At 34.3% G+C, this 24610-nt stretch overlaps 1 protein-coding gene across 6 annotated transcripts in view; it reads left to right on the top strand.

Annotated features, from left to right (window-relative positions):
- Window positions 1-24610, top strand: part of LOC141397455 (uncharacterized) — an 80271-nt gene that overhangs the window by 24866 nt on the left and 30795 nt on the right. For 2 of the 6 annotated variants that reach the window (XM_073973649.1, XM_073973646.1), the window contains exons 2-3: window positions 12797-12855; window positions 14385-14436. The gene's annotated coding sequence lies outside the window, so the exon portion shown is untranslated. Of the gene's footprint in view, window positions 1-12796; window positions 12856-14384; window positions 14516-24610 lie in introns of all 6 variants that reach the window. The other 4 variants (XM_073973647.1, XM_073973650.1, XM_073973645.1 and 1 more) reach the window with 2 other exon arrangements.

Below are 24610 nucleotides of genomic sequence, written 5' to 3' on the forward strand. Positions count from 1 at the left end.
GTAAGAAACGAAATACAGTTCGTAGTACAAACCCTGTTTTTTGTACTTGAAAGTGGGCCTGCTAATGCGGAAATGTTACCTTTTTAATGGAGATCTTTGAAGGATATTGTAGGAAATGTTCTGCAGATAACATTAACCCTCAGCTCATTGTTCTCAATTATGACAATTATAAAATGTATATAAATCTTCAACCACCTGTCTTCTGTTGATGATGTTCTAAATTCAAAATATTTATGCAAAACTATTGAGCGAATTTGTTGTAATAACATTTCAATGTACTGATATAGCACATCGTCCAATAGACAGCTGCTGTTTATAAATTAAAATTTTCCATTTTATCTCTTATTTTTTTCAATATTTAATCGACATGACTGGCATCCTGCAATTCGTGCAAATAATAATTTAATTTTTTTCAGACAGCCATAAACGGGTATGTTTATTAAACACTTTCTATTCAATTTATAGAAATAATAAACTTTTATGCGAGTCTTTCAAATTTAATTTTTAAACAAAATATTCTATCAATATGTGCGTATTTTTGTTTTCTTTTTATTTTTTCAAGATTATCTCCCACATATGGGAGAAGAATATTTTTGAAATATTTCATTTTAAACAGTGGGGGTAGTGCACTTGGAAATGTTTATCAATAAAATACAAACACAAATTTCTACATGATCAACAGCAAATGTGATAGGTGTCTCCATAGCGAGGAGAAGAGAGGATAGACATATGGGGCGTATGACATCTTTGCTTAAAAGAAAGAAACTTAACACGTTTGCAAGGTAATTCAGATAATTCCTGGCTGGAGTACACCAACCAACCAATTGGTTGGAACGGACCAACCGATTTGGCCCAAACATTGGATCTCGTAATATTTCGTGCAAAATTAGTTTAACTTCGAAGATGGGCCGTACCTGTCCACTCCTTCGGTTACTTCCTCCACAACAGTATTAACATTTGACTATATCGGTACACAAATTTCCTTCAGGTACCTCCTACATGAAATTTCAAGTATTTTCGCGAAAGATCAGTTCGCAGTCCACTATTACGACTATAGTTTTGTCGGGGTCAAGTGCAAAAGCTATATTGGAAAATATTTTTGGGTACCACCCATAAAAGTCGTACATTTTTGCATATGGGCAGATAAAGGGTTGTTCGAGAATCCTTTGAACAAAAATTTTACAGCGATATTATATTATTCGTTGGCAAGTCCATCCTTCCTTATATAACGGCCCAAAGCTCCTACGGTGACCAAATAAATGGCTGGTAGACGAGATAAATATCGAAAGGCATGATTCCCAAAATAAGATGCACCTTTAAATGGGCAATTTCCTTCAGGTACCTACACCTACTCTGCAAAAGTTAAACACTTTTGCACTTTGATCCAAATTAAAATTATTACTAAAACGCAAGCATACATTCGGAACTTCCACAATCGTTAAGATAAATAAGAAGAAGTTTCAATATTTTTGGCGGCGAGTTTATACGATCAAAAGAGGTCACAAAAATTTTGAAAACCCCCCTTAATATATAATATGTATAATTGGGTATATCTCGACTGATACCCTTTTACTTGCTTATATTTGACAATAGTTTATTAAAGAATTTACGTTATTATTCTGTTTGTACCATGGATTCAAGGAAGAACCTAAGGTCTCCACTTTTGTGTCAAGAACGTCAAATAGTTAACAATAAATTTCTATTTTGGGTAAAGTAAAATTCACTCTAGTTCTTTGCAGGAAAAGCGCTGTGATGTGTTGTTGTGTAAATATGTCTATACGTATGAATTGTATGTATAAAGGGAATGGACAGAAGTCATAATATTGATGATTATCATGTTTATATTAAAGCGTGGACAAATATACACCATTATTTTATACAAACATACATGCAATATCAATAGATATACATAATACATACATACATATGTATAGAATTTATGACACTAGTCCAGTGTGTGGTTGTAGGTGTGAATGTCACATACCTACATACATACATACAAATAGTACATAAATTTAAGAACAAAACATCTAACGAGGCAGACACGCATTCAGTGGTATAACAAAATATTCAACAACAAATGCGAAATATGTACGTGGATGTATAATGCAAAACAACAACACCAATAATAACGTCATACAAAAACAAAACAGGTAATAGAAACTAGAGAAGAAGAAGAAAAGAACACAAAAAACAGAAGGAAAATAATGTTCAATAAATATTTGTATTTATTAAAAAATAAAATGTCTGTCATGTGGCACTAGCAGGCAAAGTGGGTGAGCGAATGAATGAAGCACCACACCAGTCAGACACGCACAGTGGTAGTAAAAAAAGCATTTGAAAATCAATAAAACATTTTAATTAGCTGAAGCACAAACAGAACTATATTAGGTGCCCAAGAAACCCACAAAACTGTTTCCCCTACCATTTCCAAATTTCTATTTGAAACCACTGTTCTTTTGAACGAAAGACAAAAAGAAAAAGGCTTTAACGGTGACGTAGTTAAAGGAGTGTTGAAATTTTGTTGTTGAGTTTTTTTACATTGTCATCTATTTCCCACCCAATAAATTAAAAGTTTTAAACTTATTAACAAACCATCCAATCATCTGGTGGAACGGAGGCGAGGCATTACCACAATTATCATCATCATTACCTTTCATGCATGAAAATGCTAATTCGATATATCATTCAATCTCTCATTAAAATGATGTTTAATTTCCCATAATGAAATTTGAATAGAAGTGTGCATACAATCCAACCAATCGCCTATATCCGCCCAATTAAATGACATTGATTTGTCAGTGTCGACTAAATTGCGTATTTTTGAGCTATTTGCAATAAAATACCCAGTTTCCGCTTGTTTAATTGTATTTAATGAATGTTTCAATTTTCTCTACTTGAAAATGGTTAGATTTCAAGTTTTTGGACTACATTTTGTGATAGTGAAAGTGGGGGGTGGGGGTGTGTGTGTGAAAGATGAAACGTTTTTATTTCGAGTTATTGGGGAATTAAATAATGCCCAGTGCCAAATCTAATGGGTATTTATTATAGGAGGGCTTTTTAAATCGCCTTTTTCCTGATATAAATAAGCAAGTGTGTTAAAAATATTGTCTCTCGTCTAAGCCATTCTCCGAGTTGTAATGCAGTAAATTTGTCAAAAAACCTGTTTTATGCAATCAATTCTGGTGAAAAATATCTCAGCTCCCGTATCAGTGATCCTTGGTGATGGATGGTGTTAGTACCCACCATCTGGCTATATTTAAGTAACTTTATTCATACTATGTATAATGGAACTCTTTGCATTGTGTAACTCTTGTAGCCACTAAGGTTAGGTTACACTGTGCAGTGCTTCGGTCGTTGTTTTTTTGTGTTATTATTTTTTTTTTGTCAAAATGTTGGCTTGCCTTATCTTTCGATCGCTTTCGATTCATACAATTACAGTTAATTAGTTTGTTGTGTGTTGTTGTCATTTCCTCCCTCAACAGTTATTTATAGAACACTTTGGCGATTGTTAAAAAAGAAGAAGAAGCTATTAGAAATGTTATTAACGCAATACTAATATGATAATGGTGTATGGAAATTTCATGTAAATACTATAAGTCAAACATTTCACATTAAAGCGAATTGAAGTGTGTAATTCATTAAATAATATAACAATAAAATTAAGTCACTTTTGTTCAAGAATGGTTTTAAAAAAATCGAATTTTAGTAGCATATTATAGGCAAATCATAATCATTGAATCTTAAATTTCCCTAAAAACATGATTAGTTTTATAGAGCCACATGCGAGAAGAAAGTGCTATAATTTACACATTTTTAATGAGATGTTCAAAGCGATATAATATATTGTTACGAATGCAACTGATACGTTTAAGTTAGTTTAGATGAATTTCCGTTAATTTGAAAAATTGAATTGTAACGCAAATTTTTATTAGGGAATTACTTCATGTTTGTCTGGTTACCCTAAAATTTGTAACAATTTGTACTAATTGCTGCTGGAAGCCATCTGTTAAAACAAAAGTCAGCAAAAGAGAGCGATTCGAGAGAGACATTTTCACAGTTCTTTTACTGAGAGTTTGCAAATTCTTGCTGGACAAATTTCTTCCAGCAAACACTTGCAACTCTTTTTCTTCCTGCAAAACAATAAATCAGCTGTTTTAATTATTCGGTGATTTATGTTTGAAAACAATTTGATTGTGGAAATAAGCAAGTCAGCAAGTTTCTTGTAAACAAGTAATAAAGTGTCAGTCGGCTTTGCCGACAGAAGTATACCCTCAGCCAATGTGAATTGAAGCTTTCATCTACGGACAGATAGAATGTATTTAGCGTCACTTCAGAATTTTGTGGCCCTTTTTCAACATTTGAACTTGCCAACAATGTGGATTAGGAATTAACACAAATGTTGAACTTTTTTGGGGGAGGTACCCTTAAGAGATCCAAAGTTTGGACCAAATTGGTTGCACCATATTGGGGAGAAGTACCAAAAGTTGGGGACCGGTATTGCCACATGAAATTAAGTTTGGATAAAATATGACGAAGACCAAATGTTGCACTAAATCGGTAGAACAGTTCGAGAGCCACATATGGTGACATAGGACCTTTTACACCTTTCGGGATGTTTTCTCAAGAAATGTGCACCTGCTCCTGAAAAAAACTTTTACCGTTGTAATGGAGGTAGCGAATGCAAATCGCTTCAACAAAAATCAAAGTGATTCGAGAGCAGGTCTTAAAGTGAACTTATCCGAAATTTTGTGTGGGAGGTACCCAAAGGAGTGCACAAATATAGTCCATATTCGAACCTGATCTATATCTGGTAGATATATTAGGATGTGCAGAGTATGGATTACATCAGTCACTCCCTTCAAGAGATATCGTGCGCATATTTTTTCCGAAGATTTTTGAATTTTTGTGAAGGAGGTACCTGAAGGAGTGGACCGACATGGTTTATCTTCGAACTTAAACTATGTTTGGACAAAATATTACGAAGGCCAAATTTTGGTCCGAATTGGCAGATCCGTTCGAGATTTATCTTGCACCCCAACCACTACACACGGTGTCAAAGCAGTTTTTTGCACCTTTCAGGCTATTTTCTCAGGAAGTATGGACTTGCCCCTTATGAAACTGGTACCGTCGTATGGGGGACAGCGAATACAAGTTGCTACAACAAAAATCAAAGCGATTCGAGAGCAAGTCCTAAACTGAAGTTTTCCGAAATTTTGTGTGAGAGGTACCCGAAGGAGTCCATATTTAAATCTGATCTAAGTCTGGTAGAACTTTTACTATGTACAAAGTGTGGGCCAAATCGGCTACTCCCTTCAAGAGTTATCGTGCGCACAAATTTTCCGAACATTTTCGAACTTTTGTGGGGCAGGTACCGGAAGGAGTTTACCGATATAACCCATCTTCGAACTTAAACTAATTTCGGGCAAAATATTACGAAGGCCAATTTTTGAACCGAATCCGTTGCTCCGTTCGAGAGTTATCGTGCGCACCAGCCAGCCAGCCAGACAGACGGACGGACATGGCTAAATCAACTCCAAATTGTCTGAAACACATTACGTCCAAACATACTTGGGATCTAAAACCATTGTTTCGATGAGGCACATTTTGCCAGTATGAAAGTGTATATACCCTCGTTAGCATAAATGCTTAGGGTATAAAAATTCATTTTTCGTGCTCAATAAGTGGCCATAACCCCTTAATGGCGGACTAATTGTTCTGATTTGGCAAATCAGCTGATTGTTTGCTGGTTTTTGCAGGGAAGGTGTCTGTTTTCTTTTTACATTTTTCTTGCAAAAGAGAATAAAAACTTCTTACTCTCCGAGAAAGCTCTTGCTGGACAAATAAATGGTCCAGCAAGGTCCAACAATTGCTGTGTAGAATTGTCTCAATCTTTCCAGTCCTTACTTTCCATGTTTATTTTGTTATTGTTGTACATTTATCTATCATGCAATTATCGCTTAGTTTCCCCTTATGTTGTTCTTGTACTTTTTTATATTTGTTTTGATAGTTCAATTACGTCATCGCTGTCTGTTGTGTTTGTATCCCGTATATTTGTGTGTTGTTGTTGTTTTTCGCCTAGTGAGAGTTGGTTTCTAGACGTTGCCAGACCCTATAGAAACTTCATCAACGAAAAGCGACGGGATTCAAATACCAGGAGATTTGGAGAAAGGCAGTCAGTTATGAATTTTATCGCGACTTGTAATCATCGATTAGTAAAGATGTAAAGGAAAGCTGTGTACTTAGTAATTAAAGTCGGTTGTGGATAAGTATAATAAAGCATTGTAGAAACGTAATCTAAACCGAACCCTGTTTTATTTGGTACAAAATGGTATCGGGAAATAAAACAACGTTTACACGGAGATTAGTTAAATCTAATTGCGTAACAATATATTTAATTTCTTAATTTCCCCCGGATATACTAGAAGGGACAGGGGGACTGCTCAAAATTGGATTTTTGCAATGAGGAGAAAGTTATATTGAAGTTCATGTGGTGTTTAACCACCACAGAAAATGTACAATGTATTTTCCAGGTATTGAACTCATGACTTTCCCGGCAGGAGAGGGCCATTCTGTTTGACATTGCCCAGGCGAACATAATATCTGTTCTTATTGAACGGACAAGGGGGACTATTTGAATGAACACATTTCTATATGGCCAAAACGCCCAAAAAATTTAACCAATAATACTAAGTGAGGTTTCCCGCTAGCCAAGGTAGTTTGGCTGAGGGTATGAAAGGGGTATTGAAAATGTTTTTTTTTTCATTATCACTGCAACAACATTTATTGAGCTGTTTGTTGTTTTTCTAAAGTATCTGCGACTGGCCACACACAAAACACTAGTCACACAGTTAATGAATAAATGTGCAAATAATCCTCATCACCAGCAAATGACGTCATATCATATGCTGGCACAGAAATACATATTTGCATTTTATTGCGCCTCATCATGTTTATTCAAAATTGTTGAGAATTTTCCATGACGAGACCCTGAATTTTGTGACAACAGTGTTACCAGCTTCGGCAGTGAAAGCGGAATGCAAACATTCCACAGTTTGTTCTTTTTGTTTTTTTGCAAAATTTATTACTTGCAGACATTCCTCAAAGACTTTGGCTATGTGCACTGAACACGCAACGTCCATTTAATGGCCTTAGAATATTGAGTCAGAGGATTTTTTGTTTGTTTTTACGCCACCATATGCAATTTCATAATTTACTGTTATTAAAATTTCCAATTGTTGTTGTTGTTTTTTAAGTTTGCTGTAGATTTTACTAAATTTTATCACCGTTGAAGTTTTCATAACACATCAATGCCAATCGTAACACATTGTAATTTATACGCATCACACATATTCTACATTCGTTTATGTGTACCGAAGTATCACATATCTACACACATAACAATCTGACTCCAGGAAATCCATTTGTCATTATTGTTCCTGTTGGAACGTTGGCGAAATAATGCACACGTTCTTTTATATCCAATGTAAGATTGTTATACTAATCGCGTTCATAACAAAACCCTTGCTACTTCCCAGTGGTTATGCTGATTTCAATATTGATAACAAGGTTTATAGCAGGTCGATTGATAAGTCCAGTTTGTCAGAAACGGATGGAGATGAAGGTGCCTCTCTAAAAACAATAAAGTGTTAAGAAAACAACGAAAACCTTGTTACAAATTGTTAGTGAAATCTCTTAAGACACTCTTAACACCACCCTCTTAAGGCACATGTACTTAAATATAAATCTATTTAGAATAGATCAGCTCAGTTTAAGGGGTACAAGTTTGGAATAGATGATTATCTTGGAGTTTGAATTTTTTTTCTTTTTTTACTCTTTGACTATTTTGGAAAGTGCTGACAATAAATAAATACATATGTGACTGCCTTCTATTTATTCACTCACACACATATGCTATAGTGATGGTCCAAAGCAATGTTGCGTTATTTGTATTATTTCCACTAACAAAACAGATATGGAAAATTTGTTTTGGCAATAAATGTCTAGGTTTTCATTTAGCGGATTTCAAACGAGTCATAATTGCTGCCACTGAATGGCGAGTGCAATAAAATTGTATAAAAGAATAGAATACAGTTAATATTGTTTTCAAATTCTTTTCGAATGTGTGATAGCGTACTTTATTATTAGCAATGTGGTGGGATTTTTCTGTTTATTTTTGGGCGGCAAGTACAAATCACTTTTCGAATATAAATGTCAATTTAGAATGCCCGCCTTCATGATAATGCCGAAGCTGGACATACATACATACATATGTGTATATGAATGTATGAATGTGATGGGGGAATGCTTGAATTACTCATAAATGTAGTTGTTGGTGGAAATACACACTTGGTAAACATCAAAGTTCGTCATGGCGTATGAGTTTCATGAATATGAAATCATTAGCTGAATATTAATCATACGTAACGTATTTGCATTCTCTACAATCAGTAGCCTACTTTCAGAGATGTGAATTTACATTACCAATAATTGCGTAATATTATACCGTTTTGATTAATAATTAACGCGGGTTGTTTCACATAAGAGGGGAATTTCGATTAGATTTGCAGTTTCCCTCTTCCACTTGTTCAAGACTAAAGACTGTGTATGTTTTATTCTAGTTTTACCTTTATTTTATGCATAAAATGTGATTGTTTCTGTTTCGTCCATTTACCGGACATATTTAAATGAATTTTTTTACAAATACAATATAAAAAAGTTTAAAAGCTTTAGAAATAACCCTGACGCCATTTAAAAAAAGAATGAACACAAGCCGAAATCTAATTAATCATTACCAAAGAATTTTCTCAAATTCAATCTCTCAGACTAATTTGTTTCGTAATTAGTTTGGCTTATCAACGTTTCAATTTTCTTAACCATAAAATACCGTTTTCAAAATTGTTGTTTCTCTTATCCCCATAAATCCTTAAAGCTCTTTTTCTGTTGTTTAATTTATTTTAGATGGAACTTGAAATGATTTATTTGACAGCCAACCGATATGGTCCATTTATTTAACAGCTTTTTCTTTGTTTTGTATATTTGGATGTTTTGAGTTTATCACGGCTTTGTTGTTTTTATTTCAAGTTATAAAAGGTTTTACAGTCATGGACACACAATAGATTTGTTGCTTTGTGTTAGTGCGAGTGTAAAGAATTCGATTGTTTTTTAAAATTTAAGAGACTGTCGACATCATTCCCCTTTCTTTCTCTTCCTCTCTATTTCCTTTTTTGTTATTATTTAACAGAAAATCTTATAGAAAGAGACTTCCATAGTTTTTATTACCAAACAGCAATGTCTTCCTTTTTTCTTGGCACAGGATTTGGAGAAAATCAATAAATAAAAAAAGTTTACCCCAAACCCGTGTCCCTTCCTCGAGAAACTATTGCATTACTTTCCAGAATAACATATTTCAATAATAATTTATTTCAAATTTTCACCAAGAAAGAAAATTATACAGTCCAGTAAAGTTCAATTACAAGTTTCTTTTTCCTTAAATATGTAGAAGGGGGTTTTAGGCAAAAGCCAACAGTAGGAAATACGGCAGGAGAAGCAAGCAGGCCATTATAAATTTATTATAAACACGTATGTGTGCGTATTAAAGCAACAGTCAGTTGTGTTGCTAGGGAAAAGTATTTGACTACTTTCTAGACGTTATAAAATTCCAAAGCAAAAACCAGAAGGCAAAGCACCGAAAAAACAACAACAATAGTAAGATATTCCGTAGAATATAATGTGGGCTGATATACATACATATGTATGTATGCGTACGTTTGTCTGGGTGACGAATGAAAACAACTCCCTTTGCAAAAGGATACTGCTGCCACTGACTGGCACTCCTCTCATTTGGATATAATTTCATAAAAGAAATTTTAGTACAACCAGACCAGCCATATGCTTCTATTTTGTCTGGAATAGAGAAACAACATCTAATTGAAATTCATAGCTTTTATGATGTGTTGGCTGGCAGCGTAAACGCTTGATTACATTATGTGAGTGCGTGTATGTGTGTGTTATGAGGTAATACTAGGCATATGAATGATTTCTACACAAAATAAAACATCCTTTCTCCACACCTCATTCCTACCCTCCTAATGGCGACAACTAAACATTGGAACATCAGTAAGTCATCACTCAATCTGATTCCGACTGGATTGCTCCTTAAGGGGCTTCTTCTTCTTCATCTGTATGACATAAGAAGATTAAAATGTCAATACGCAAAAAGGCTACATGTTGTGAATATTAAATTATGATCTCATAGATGGAGAATTGTACTCCCAACGTTTGCAACAATACCAGAAATGGTTAGACAACAATGTGTGGTTTTATATGATATCTATAGTTGTATATACATATTTAGTGAGTGGTGGTAAATAGTTTGCCCTAGATGACGGCACTATTTTCTTAAAGATGAACTGTCATTTAACTTTAAGAAAATATACTTGAGGGTTTTTACATCCAATTCATTTGGCTTTTCTGTTTACGTCAAGTTCCATATGTACATATGGTTATCCCAACAATGTAGATGTATTACCCACGTAATTTAAACCATTTTCCCCATAAGGTACATGTAACTAACCGTCAAGAACCGTGGATGTAGCATCACACAGTATTTTTGGGATATATCGGATACAGTTTCCATACCGCTTAACTTTTTAAACCTCTGTTTCCGCAAAAACTCGAGTGATGTGACGGTTTTTTTTTTAACTTAAAAGGAAACCATCCACAGGAAACGCGAATTAATCCGCAATATTTTCAAAAACATTTTTCGCAATTTTTTTTAATTTTTGCCGTAGCCGTTTTCGCCGATCTAGTAGATGTATTTTCACGATCTATGAGTTACTGATAACACGTAGTTGCACTTTTCACTCACTACTCCGTTTGTACTTTATTAAAATATTTTTAATTAATAACAATCATACGCACTGGGGTTACAATGTTAAGGAATACAAAAGAAATGTTGAAACACGAAAAAAATGCCAAACTCGTCCTTTTTAACCGATGTTAGTGCTTTTTCCATTTTCGAAAGCTTACTTCGAATCCTTCTTCGTTGTAATATATACATACATATGAGGAAAAGACAAAATTTTGTAGCTTTCCATCGAAAAATTTTATTCACGCATATTTCAGCAACATAGATTACTATCCGCTTTATATAAAAAATGTGTCTACATTATCCACAAGACCTGAGCATCTTAGGTATTTACGATTACATAGATATTCATACATATTGACATTGTATCCATAAGCCTGATTCTATTGCTTCTTTACTGCACTTTTCACTTGACTACAGACATCCTTTTGTATTGATGCGGGTTATAATCTGATTAGGGTTGTCACTGTGTCGTTACAGGAATTGAAATGTTGAGGAATTGCTTTTTGAATGGCTTCGTTGTTTGTAAAATCTTGTAAATGGATTGGTGGCGGATGTCAATTGAATGTTTTCTCTGTATGTCAGGTCCATCCCTCCCTCCCTAGCCATATTTCATTGTCGCTGTCGTTGTATTGTCATCATTGTGGTTACCGAGGTTGCTAGTTTTTGTTGTTCTAATTGCATTTTCTTGTTTTAATTTGTATGAACAACAGTTGTCAATGTTGTCACCCCATTGGATTGGACCAGCAAAGTAAATTGGGTTTATGCATGTTACCGGTATAATGTAAACAAGGAAATGACTGAAATTAGGAGTTTCAGTAACAAATGTGAGGGGAATATAAAGGGTGTCCCAACTAGAACGCGATTTTTAAATTTGGCGCCATTCGAAATGTCCTTGTTTGATATTTGAACAATTGTTATTGTTTGCTGGTAGAAGGTACGAGGTTGGTAAAAATGGAGCGCTACACGAATGAACAACGCACTCTCATTGGTATTGGAGAGACAACATGAAAACGCTGATTTTGCCGTTAAAATCATCTTCAGTGACGAGGCCCATTTCGTGGCTTCGTCAATAGGCAGAATTGTCGCATTTGGGTTGAGGAAAATCCTCAAGTGATTCACGAGAAGTAAATGCATCCTCAATGGGTCACTGTGTGGTTTTTGGGCTGGAGGAATCATTGGACCTTTTTTATGAAAATGAGGCAGGTCAAGCGCAAATAGTCAATGGTGTTCGGTATCGTGAAATGATAACCAGTTTTTTTCTTGCCTAGAATTGAAGAAGTGAATGTGGAGGGCATGTGGTTTCAACAAGACGGCGTCTTTGGAAATAAAAAGATGCAATTTGAAATTCACAAATGCAAATTTGCAATCTTGGATGTATAAATAGGGGCTCCAAATGGCGAAAATTGTCTAGCAACAACAACATCTAATAGCCTGAGGATGTTAGCCTAACCAGCTAACGAAACAATCGTCGCATAACGGTTGATGTGTGTGTAGGACATCGCTAGCTATAAATTTTTCAATGTAATCTCCTTAGGTCATAGAGCTCGATTAATTGAATTAAATTGTAAGTTAATATTTCTTTTAAATTTAGATCTGTTGCATGTTGTCTACCTGGTAAACTCTAAAATCTTGAATAAAGTAATCTAAAATAATACTTTAAAATGATATAGACTGTGCCCACATTTGTGGCAACGTTCGTGGGAGTTTTTTTATTAACAAAGTTGTTGTGTCACAGACATTTATTCGAGATGATGTTGCCAAAAGAATCCCTCACACACATACATACACATGAGATACATGTATTTCTAAATATTTAGACAAATATTTTCATGCTGTGTTGTTAAGCTACACAAAAAATGTCTTAATAAATTCTGCGCATATTAAAAAAATAATTTCATATTTATTTTCATTCTTTCTTTTTAGGAAAGTTTTCACTTGCTCCATGTCAGAATATTGGGATTTACTGCACACATCAATAAGAGGTAAGGACATTTTGAATGACTACCAATTGTTAAGTCAAAGGCAAATATTTATAACGTTTAGATGCAATCAGAGAATTGATTAGTTAATATTGGAATTTGAAAGATTACACTCTAAAATCCATACAATACACAAATTTTGGGGCTTCTAGTGCTTGCATGTGCAGGTCGCTTTTAACATGAACTACACATATTAGCTTTGTTCCAGAACTAAAAAGTTTTTACAATGTTTACGACTTTTACACATTTTACCCGAAGACCCGTTCCCGTACACAAAAAAGTTGTAAAATGTTCACTTCTCTTTAAACAAAAATGGCGTTGAATGACGCTCTCTTTAAAAACTTTTTACTCGACAAATTTGAACGTGTAAAAATAGTAACATAGATGCCGGCGTCTGATTGGCTGGTATACCGACTTTGACATTTGTTACAGCTTTTTGACGTTTTTCCATTTTTGCGTTCCCGAACGTTTTGAAAAAAATTTTGTGTGAGAACAATTTGTCTCTCTTTATCTCTTTTATGAGTTTTACTATTAAAAAAATACGGGAACAAAGCTATTATAATCAATGCCTTAGCCGCGATGAAAATGGAATGATTGAAACATATCACAGTTTCTCGTTAAATATTTTACCCTAAGTTAGTAACGATACCAACGTTGAAATGGAGCGATGGACCAATAAATATCGCACCAAATGTGCATTATGTGAACACAATGGCAAATGGGGGATTCCCTCAATTTCTATCACAGTTCACTAGAGGGATAATGATGCAATCACTAGATGGCATAAAGAGGCCAATTGAATTCACTCATGCTGTCGAATCGCATCAGAACATTAACAAACATTTTGACTGCTTGGAGATATTTCAATCACAATAGTGATGTTATTTTACTCTTTACGTGACCTTATTAAATGTACATATATTCTTAAGACGAATATTTTAATTTTGGTGCCTTAAACAATTAATTAGGTTCAATAATCTTAATTATAAATAATTTTGACATACTCATATTTGCCCGCCCGCCTCTTTGATATTTTAGAAATTACACGTTTCACTTCTCGTTAGTTAGGCATAATTGTGTTAATGGCGTTATTCTTTTGATCACACATTCCTTTGTGGAAATCTAAAAATAGAACGGATAGCACAGTTAATAGAACACAAATACAAAAATCATAACATTGAAATAATGTCATGGCATTTTGCCCAAAGCACAGTGTTTTGAATGTGTCATCAAATGTTTGGATGTTATAAAAATTCCGATCTCTCTTCTTTGCAATGGCAATTCAAATTAAAATATTTAGTTATATATTAATTTTCTGGATTGTTTTATAAAAACGACAGATGCCTATTAAAAAAAATTTAATTTTATTATATCTTCAAAAACTAATCTGTTATGTGGCCACAAACGTAATCCAGCTAATTGCTTAAGCTTCTTAATAATGACACTTATAATGCATGCCATAAATCAGCTTAAATATTCAAAAATTTGTCCTTTGTAGTCCCTAAAATGACGTTGTTTTTTTTAATTTACAGCTGAAACTATCAGATGACTAACTATATTCATAAATCATCCACTCTAAAACGGGTAAGAGTTAACATCTACATTATATTGGGTCTTAATATAATATTCGTGCAGTGTGGCAATTCTGTCTATAATCTTATAGGTAAATGAAATGAGAAAGGTGCGGTACCTACATATATTTAATTGAGTCATTTCAGAAAAGTTCATGGTACGCTTAGATATAAATACAAAGTACAGTCGAATTTATCTATAAGGAATCGTTTTATTAACCCACTAAACGCCAGGAACTTTTTTCAAAAATGTATAATTTTTACAGTGTTTTATTTTTTGTATTCACTTTTATTTTCATTTCAAAGTCTTTTTTAACGTAACTTGTTTCCTTAAAACTTCTAGTTTTTCTCGGAATCGGATATCTTTTAAACGGACAGTGGCAAAATCCAGTGGTGTACATTTGTATGGGAAATTGATGTTTTTTTTTAAATTATGGATAAAGTAAACTTAATGTTTTGTCAAGCCCATAAAGCCAGATGTTATATATTTTTAAAGATATCCTCTATGTCTTTCATTTTATAAAATATTTTTTATCGTAGATTCGATTTACTTTATCAGTAATTGAAAAATGCTAATTTTCCATACAAATGTACGGTAGTGGATTTTGTCACTGTTCGTTTAAAAGAACTGCTAACTTTGCTGTGTAATACAGCTTTATCTTTGCTTTGTATTCACAAAATATATTTTTAGAATATCACTTTCACATCTTTTCTAACTAATCTCAGCGTGGGATGTGTGTAACTTATCTATATACTTGATTTTTTTCATTATAAATAAATTTAAAAATCTCTTTTAGAGTAGAGTTCGATTTGAGACAAACCGTTTAAAACTGCACATGTCAAATCTCACTTTATGAATGAGAATGGACAGATATAGAAGTAAACTATAAGAAAATAATAAAAAGTCCGCAATAGATCACATTTCTAATTTTAACTGCAATTTTGAACCTATTTTTGTGGCGTTTAAACGACCAGTGACTTTAACCATAAACAATAATCTTTCACATTTATTTCAATACAGTAGAATCTCGATAATTCGTAATCCAAGGGATCGATCAGTTTTTACGAATTATCGAGGTTTTCGATTTAGTGAGGTTGCAATGCGAAGGAAATGATTTCAAGGGACCGACAGCTTATACGAATTATGGACAATTTCGATTTTCTGCTGTACCAGTAAACATTTCATGAATCTAGAAAAGATCTTGACATGCCCGCAAATCTTTCATAGCATTCTCTATCGAGTTTTGGTGCTATGACATTTGTGTACACAGACCGTAAAAACCCCGGGCAATACACATTATAGATTTTTCTTTAATAACATTGACCCAAAACTGATCTGCGTGAAACATGCAGGGCAGCTAGACTCCAGTTTCATAACAACTTGTCAATTCTCTCTTTTTATATCTACTGTCGTTTACCGATATTAAAACACGCACATTTTAAGCTCCCTGATCTAAATTCTAGAACACTGTCACATTTGAGATACTTATCTCAGCGATGTCTCTCTACACACTATTCACTATTAAAAATAAATGAAAATTAATTGGCAAACATGTCTATATTTTAAGTCATGTTGTCATGTATTAATTGTTATATTAGTAAATCAATTAGTTATAACAAATCTTGACTGATGGCTAGTGCCAAAAAAAATGTGGCAAGCAAAGAACATAAAAGAGAAACTATGAAAACTATTAGCATTAACATATGTATGTATATGTATTTGTACAATGACAATACTCTCGTACTAATATGTTTCCAGATTGTCTTTAGTTTCTCCTAAATACCTTATATTTCTTGAAAACAATGCTAGACACAGAATGCTTCATTGGGAAAGATATCTTCAGATGGCTCAAACTACAGATTTTTTTAAGTGTCTGCCGGTGGAGCCATGATGGGGCTTCCTTGTATGTCATCTTTGCAAAATTTTCTATATCTTTTTTGGTTCCCTTATATCGTAGTTAGGGCTGTACAAAATGTTAGTTTCTTACTCGGAAGCATTAGCAGTAGTGGTAGCACCTTTGCTTTTTTTACATGTGATTTGCTGTCAGACATTTTGTTGGGCGAGATATTCTTTGAAATTTCGTTTTTGGTGTCTCCTACATTAAAAGAAATCATAACAATAAAATCTGGTCCTCCTCCCATCCAAAAATTTACATGTTCTGAAACACTCCCTTTCATTGACTGGTTTCAAACAAAACATGCAATATGTTCCGGGGGTGCATGACAGTAACGGTGTTGGGATAAATGGTTTTTTGGGTTCAGGGATATGAAAACAATATCTTCCTCTTACATTGACACGATATTATAGACCCTAGTGTAGAGGAATTGGGCTAATGCCAAAGGTTTACGTAACATATGGGCACGGATCTGAAGCGTTCGGTCATATTTATGAATAATATGTTGTTATATTTGACTCCTATATATCCAGGATTAATCATCATAGTCTCTAGATTTCAAATCTATTGACTACTTACAGAAAAAATGAACAGAAAATAGAGGCTCATTTTATGTCAAAATTACACGAAGCGGTTACACGGACCGAATGCGGGAAATATCACCGGATTTCAATAAAATAGGGATACGTAAAATCGATTTCGGTTAATCGATTATTAACCGTAAAATTTCCAAAAGTCGTAGTCGACTATTGACTGTGCGAAAACCGAATAATCGATTATTCTTAGTCGACTTTCGGAAGACGGAGTCAACTATTATTCGTAGTCAACCAATAGTCGTAGTCTATTATTATTCGTAGTCGGCTATTAATCGTGGTCGACTATTAGTCGTAGTTGACTATTGGGTGTGCTAAAACCGCATAATTGGCGGTACTTTTTTTATACATATAACCATCACGGATCGCATCAACGAAAATGGTCGATTATATTCGATTATAATCGGTTTTCGGCGGTTAACGATTAATCGAAAGTCGACTTTTAGAACACTCTCAAATAATCGACTAACCGAAAATCGAGTTTTTTTTCACGAAAACCGATTCACTGCGTATCCATACAACAAAACACTGGATGATTTAATGTTTATTGTTCCAATATTATGAAAATAAGTTCAAAGCAAAAACAACCCCTTATTTTGAAATAGAAATAAAAAAATCTTGCGATTGGCAAAAGTGTAAACTTTATTTTGACGCGTCAAATTTTTATTATAATTTTTTTATTTTGGTAATCTTCATTTATTTCCTATTGAAACATTGGAATGGCCTAATTTTTTCTAGATTTTAATTTACCACTAAATATTTAAAAAAGTTACATTTATATGTTATACGTATAATATCCCTATGTCGGTGTAATAATGCAATCAAAACAAGTGGGAAAAGCGTTAAGTTCGGTCGGGCCGAACTTTTTATACCCTCCACCACAAATTTCAGCCATTTCGGTGGATTAATGTAGCCACAACCTTCAAAATACTGAAAATCGGAAGTTACCGTTCTATGGGGGCTATATGATGGCGCGGACCTATACCTACAAATTTCTGGGGGGGGGGAGTTTTATACCCCCAACGAAGACGAAATACCAAATGTCAGCCATCTCAGTGTGATAATGAGGTAAAAACCTTCAAAATACCGAACATCGGGAGATATCGTCCTATGGGGGCTATATCAAAACGTGGACCTATATAAACATTTAATAGTAGAAATGTTTCTTAGCCTCTGGAAACACAAAATACAAAGTTACAACCGATTCTGTTGTCAAATGGGACTAATACATTCAAAATATATTAAAATGACGCGTACTTTATATGGGGGCTATACCAAAACGTGGACCTATATAAACCAACTATAGTAGGAATGTTTTTTGGCCCCTGGAGATACAAAATACCAAATTACAACCAATTCGGTGGTAAAATGGGACAATTATCTTAAAAATTCCTTAAAACGACGACGCGTCACGCATCATTTTGTATGGGGGCTATACGAAAGCGTGGACCTACATAGCCCGCTTTCAATACCAAAAGTCCTACGTACAAATAATAGATTTTCCCAAAATTTCATCCACCTACGTCAATCCGTTCGGACGCTAGAGTGATTTCCACAGACGGACAGACGGACGGACATGGCTATATCGATGTAGAATTGCACTATGGTGGAGGGTATAAAAATGTTGAGAGGTGTAAACTTTATTTTGACGCTCACTGTATTACCTTCATTGCTATTGCATCGCATCTGAAATTAAAAAAATATATATACGGTAAATTAAAGAAGGGATTATATCAAATTCTTGTTCCTCATAGCTCTTGGCTACTCCCTCTGGTTCCGTCATTCTTGGCGCCTCTTTTTGCAACAATGGAAAACAATAACTGTCATAAAAATGTAATTTGTTATTTGCTATTAGTAACGTGCACGTTTTTGTATCCCGGCCAAACCTGTGCTAACCTTGAACATAATGAAGGCAGTAAAGTATCCAGACATACTTACATTTGTGAAGGAGCAAAACTTCCTTCGAACATGCAATGGAAACATTTTTAGTAAATAAAAGTGGCAACATTATAGAATAGCATGGCCGCCAAACATTTACAGTGTCGGCTTTTTATGAGATCATCAAAAAGTTGCACAGTTTAACACGAAACACTTTAAGAACCACCTTAGGAATATCTTGTTTCCAATTTGAATACGTTTCCCTTAATGTCTCTTCACAAAGTTCGATAAAATATTGTGCATTTATCATTAAATTTGTTTTCCCACAATCTCTTGTCTTGTCTTGCAGAAACAATTTTCTATTAATCACATGGAAAACAAATGGAACAACAACAACAACATCTGACAGCTAACTGATTGAATGAATGACTGACATAGATATATGCAAATTGATTATGACATTTTATAACTTCCGGTGTGCTGTATCGGGATAAACATCTGTGTTTGGCTGACTATTAAAAATTTTGTTTGTTATGTTATCCAGTTTGTTGTCTCCCTCCCTCTTGTCATATACTGGCGAAGAAAATGGTAAAACGGCAAATGAAAAAAGGCGAGAAATAAAGTGCTCTATGATTTATATTTTTGAAATTTTCTTTTGATGGAAATTTATGAGGCTCCATCTTGGTGCAAAACAACTTTTCAATTAAATCAATGAACAGATAATAGTCAGGGGAAATTGTAAGAGGAATTTGGTTGCAGAGATGTTAACAATGTGGTGACGTTACGACGATACATGTCATCACAATCGTTTGTGAAGTGAGGTTTCTTATGGGTGGTGTTGTCGCAAATCAATCTTGCACAATGTGCATACACACATAGTGCATACAAATGCATATCGTTGATAAAGATCAGGAGGCAAGCGGTATATCGAAATAATCGAGTCTAATTATTATTTCTCAGTCATCTGAATACCACAACACGGCTAAAGTTCTACAAATACATTTGCATTGTTTTTCTACGAATCTGCTTCAGCTTAAACAATTTCTTTCTTCTTTTGTTAAATTAATAATAATGGAAATAATATGAAATCATCTGAATACTTTATAAGTATATCGTTCACATACAAACACAAATGAAATACATACATACATATATATACATGCATACTTTTGCCTGTATGCAATCTGGTGTGTGAGATTGTGGTGATCGTTTATGGGATCGCAATTCGAAAGTTCTTTAAGCGATTTGCGTTTTCTATAAATTTAGAAATACGAGACAATAATCGGACAGACAGACGACAGGCTGGCTGACTGACAGGCGGCAAGTCGACGAGGAGAGGTATTGCATTGTTTATATTTGTTTACTTATTTCACTGCCTGGCTGTTTAGCTGATTGACATACGTGACATCATTTTGAATTGCGATAAAAAATCAAGTTTAGTATGCGTCGCACCAGAGCTTGATAGAAATGTGTACGAAGTGTGTGGTTGGCCGGCTGGGGGTATGACTGTGGTTGGTGGATTTGCACTTGGACAAAACAAAATGATCACAAATAAACATTTCACCCCACCCTCTCTCAACTTGTTGCGAAACATAGTATTCGTATTTGTCATCTCGACCGCATTAAGTTGTGGTATTTTCACCAAGTACTTGGACTCAGGGTCATTTCTGTCAAGTCATTGTTGTTTTGAGTTGAACTGAATCACTGGTTCAAGATAAAAATACATACAAGTAAAACAAGAGCAGCTTCATCACAATAATTAAAGTGCAATTTTAATGAAAACAAAAATAATAATAAACAAGTTAACAGAAACCATTAAGTAATTCGAAAAATTTCCAAGTCTCACAATCCATTAATATTTGTCAACTGACAAACTGGGAGAAGTCCAAATGATAAAATATGTATTCATAAAATGAAGGGTGTGGAAATTAAGCTGGAAATATGACAACAAAGTCAAGTTCATTTAATTAAACAAAAACCACATTTTCGGTGGGGGTAATTGTTCTTATGACAAATGTAAATAAAACGTTTGCACAGAGTTCAAATTTTAGGGCTACCATATTAAATGAGCGAATTATTTAAATCCGTTTAGAGACTTTTAGACTAAAGAGGATTGTAGCAAAACAAAAATATTTCAAAACACTAACTTTTTCTTGAGAACAAACCACTCAAATATTCTCTTAATGTACGTAAACCCACCGTTATTAACAAAGGAAAAACACTCTATACCTAACTGATATTTTTCCAATATTGCTGGCTTGCAATCTTTGAGATTAGATACACCCCTCTTTCTTTCAGGAATAAACATTCATTTAACATAGCCAAAGTATGTACCTCTACTTCGTATTTACCTATTATTATTGAAATTGGTTTTTCACTTTTTTTCGTTTATATCTCTCTCTCCCTCTTTAATGGAATTACTTCCATTGTATTTGTCAATTTATTTTCGTTATCTGGAAAATTTATGGAATACCATAACTGAATGACATAGTGACATAAATGCACTACCAACTAATGTATCGCATTGTTGTTGTAGTTTTATTTCCGTAATAAGAAAAAAATCAATTCCAACAACAATTCAGAGACAGAAAGGTTGTTAACCGACTATCATAGACAAATGGTAGATCTATATTGAGACATTGCTTGCATGTATGTATGTCAACCGAAAACACACATACATACACGTCTATCTACGATTATGCCATTGACTAGATTTGTGTCTAAAGCTAAAACTATTTCAGGAATTTATGGCCAGCAAAAAAAATATATAGTCATAAGTACATTCTTGGAATTTTGCCATAAATGTCTTTGGATAAAAATGTGCGAACAAAAGTCAACGAAAACAAATTGCTCGAATCATAATATTTTTTAATAAACTGTTAGGAATTTACTAAAAATGTCGTAGTAACAAATATAGATACAGTCGAACTAATCTATAACGTAGAACCTGGAGACGACGAACATAGTAAGTTATAGAGAAAATTCGTTGTAAAGGGATTATTTCCACTTGTGCCTTAAAAACAACTTCGTTATAGAAAAGTATTCGTTACAGGGAAGTTCGTTATAGAAAGGTTCGACTGTATTAATATACAGTAATAAACTAGTATGTCACAATTATTTCTGTTTGAATGGAACTCTAAAATACACCAAAGCTCTCTCTCTCTCTCCCTCTCTATCTAGCATCCGTGTAAAGAAAAATTAGAGGAACGATTCGTATAAAAGCATAGTTTACTTCAGTTATGAGCATTCAGCAAATAAGAGGGCTGGCGTTTCTTATTTGGGATTACTACTTCTATTTTGCTTTTCAAAATAGCCAGGCTTAATCCCATAGTCGTTGTTTTAATACTTTATTAAAACAACTTTAATTTATTAGTGAGAAAGTTGGCGATTGGGGTAAGGCAGGCAAGTCTATAGTTTCGGATCTCGGCACAGATCCTCATCAGTTTACTTATGTCATAAGCAATACCAACAAATTAGTTATGTGTTTTCCAACGAACACATAGTAGTGGGAAAGATTTGATTTTGTTTGCAAGTGAAGTTGCAATAGTTTAGGTAGTGCCCAAGAAATTCTTTGGACACGTATCTATTTGAGCTAGCAATTGACACTTGGGTATAAAAAGTTTCTTGTTGAAAAAACAAAAAACAAGGGAACTGATGAGGATCTGTGGCGAGATCCGCAACTATAGTCTTCCCTGCCTTACCCCTTGGTACATCCCCAATTTTTTCCCACTAATAAATTAAAGTTGTTTTAATACAATATTAAAACAAACGACTATGGGATTAGGCCGGACTATTTTGAAAAGCAAAATAGCATTCAGCAACTTTAAAGTTGGTTCGTTGACTCTTTGTATTTTTTTCCGAAGCATCAAGAAATCAATGATTATACGTTTTTATACCCTCAGCATTTATATACACTTTCATACGGGCAAAATGTGTCTCATCGAAATAATGGTTTTAGACCCCAAGTATGTTTGGACGAAATGTGTTTCAGACAATTTGGAGTCGATTTAGCAATGTCCGTCCGTCTGTCTGACTGGTGCACACGATAACTCTCGAAAGGATGAACCGATTTGGTCCAAAAGTTGGCTATCGCAATATTATGTCCAAACTTAATTTAAGTTCGAAGATGGGTTATATCGGTCCACTCCTTCCGATACCTCCCCCACAAAAGTTCGAAAATGTTTGGAAAATTTGTGCGCACGATAACTCTTGAAGGGAATAACCGACTTGGTCCATACTTAGCACATCGTGATATTTCTACCAAACTTAGATGAGCTTCCAATATGGACCCAATCGGTCCACGCCTTCGGATACCTCCCACACAAAATTTTGGAAAAGTTCAGTTTAGGACCTGCTCTCGAATCGCTTTGATTTTTGTTGCAACAACTTTTATTCACTGCCCCACATACGGCGGTACAAGTTTTATCAGGGGCAAGTCCATACTTCCTGAGAAAATAGCCTAAATGTTGCAAAGAGCCCCTATGACACCGAGTGTGGTGGTTGGAGAGCAAGATAACTCTCGAACGGATCTGCAGATTCGGTCCAAAATTTGGCCTTCGTACTATTTTGTCCAAACATAGTTTAAATTCGAAGATAAGCCATATCGGTCCACTCCTTCAGGTACCTCCCCCACAAAAGTTGAAAAATTGTGCGCACTATAACTTTTGAAGGGAGTGACCGATGTAATCCATACTTTGCACATCCTAATATATCTACCAGATATAGATCAGGTTCGAATATGGACTATATTTGTCTCCTCCTTCTGGTACCTCTCACACAAAATTTCGGATCAGTTCACTTTAAGTCTTGCTCTCGAATCACTTTGATTTTTGTTGAAGCGATTTGCATTCGCTACCTTCATTACGACGGTAAAACAGCCTGAAAGGTGTGTCTTAGTGCAGTTAATTCCTAATCCACATTTTTGTCGGCAAGTTCAGATGTCCAAAAAGGGCCACAAAATTCAGAAGAGACCTTAAATACATTCGATCTGTCCGTAGGTGAAAGTTTCACTTCACAGTGGCTGAGGGTATATATCTGTCGGCAAAGCCGACTGCCACTTTTTTACTTGTTTCTTTATAAAATGTAATTATTTTGCTTATTTACATAATATTTTTGTTTAAAAAACTGTTGAAATAAATAATGAAAAATTTATCTCATTTACGATTTCGCTTGCCTGCTCACAGACAACGAGATACAAAACAAAATTAAGAAAAACATATTTTTGGATATTTCTTTCGATGTTTCATTCATTTTTGAACTTAATTGTCCTCAAAAACGATTCTCTAGATTAAACAATTAAGAAAAATTTGAAAAATATTCACTTATTTGTGTTTCAACAAAAACCGAAAGAGATATGATTGGAAAAATTTCATCGTTCTGAGTAGGGATTTATTACGCATTCGCGACAACAAACTTTGACCGTTCTGCAAATGCCTGTTAAGGGCCTTTTTCGAAAGTTTGCCACTTTTGCCTTTTTGGTTACAATAAATCATATCTATCATCTCTTTTTTTTAAGTGCCGTTGTTGGGCAAAGATGCATGAAGAACAAAAAACGTTTTTGGAATGCAGGAGTTCACCTTCCTTTTAAGTCACGAATGCAGATGTTTTCTTGACAAAACCCAACGCATTATCTTTTAATTCATATCATAGACTAAAAAATGTGTAGACAAAAAGTTATCTTGCCGTTTAAAACACGCAGATATTTTGAGCACCCATGCTCAAAGTCATCGATGCGAAGCCACGTTCCTTTTAGAGAAAATAAGCTTAACGTTTTCTCTTTAAAATTAAACTTCCCCACAAAATACTTACACTGACATATTTT

This window comes from Musca autumnalis, unplaced genomic scaffold, assembly GCF_047663935.1.
Source record: "Musca autumnalis isolate F117 unplaced genomic scaffold, ASM4766393v1 scaffold_3, whole genome shotgun sequence".
Lineage (NCBI taxonomy): Eukaryota > Metazoa > Arthropoda > Insecta > Diptera > Muscidae > Musca > Musca autumnalis.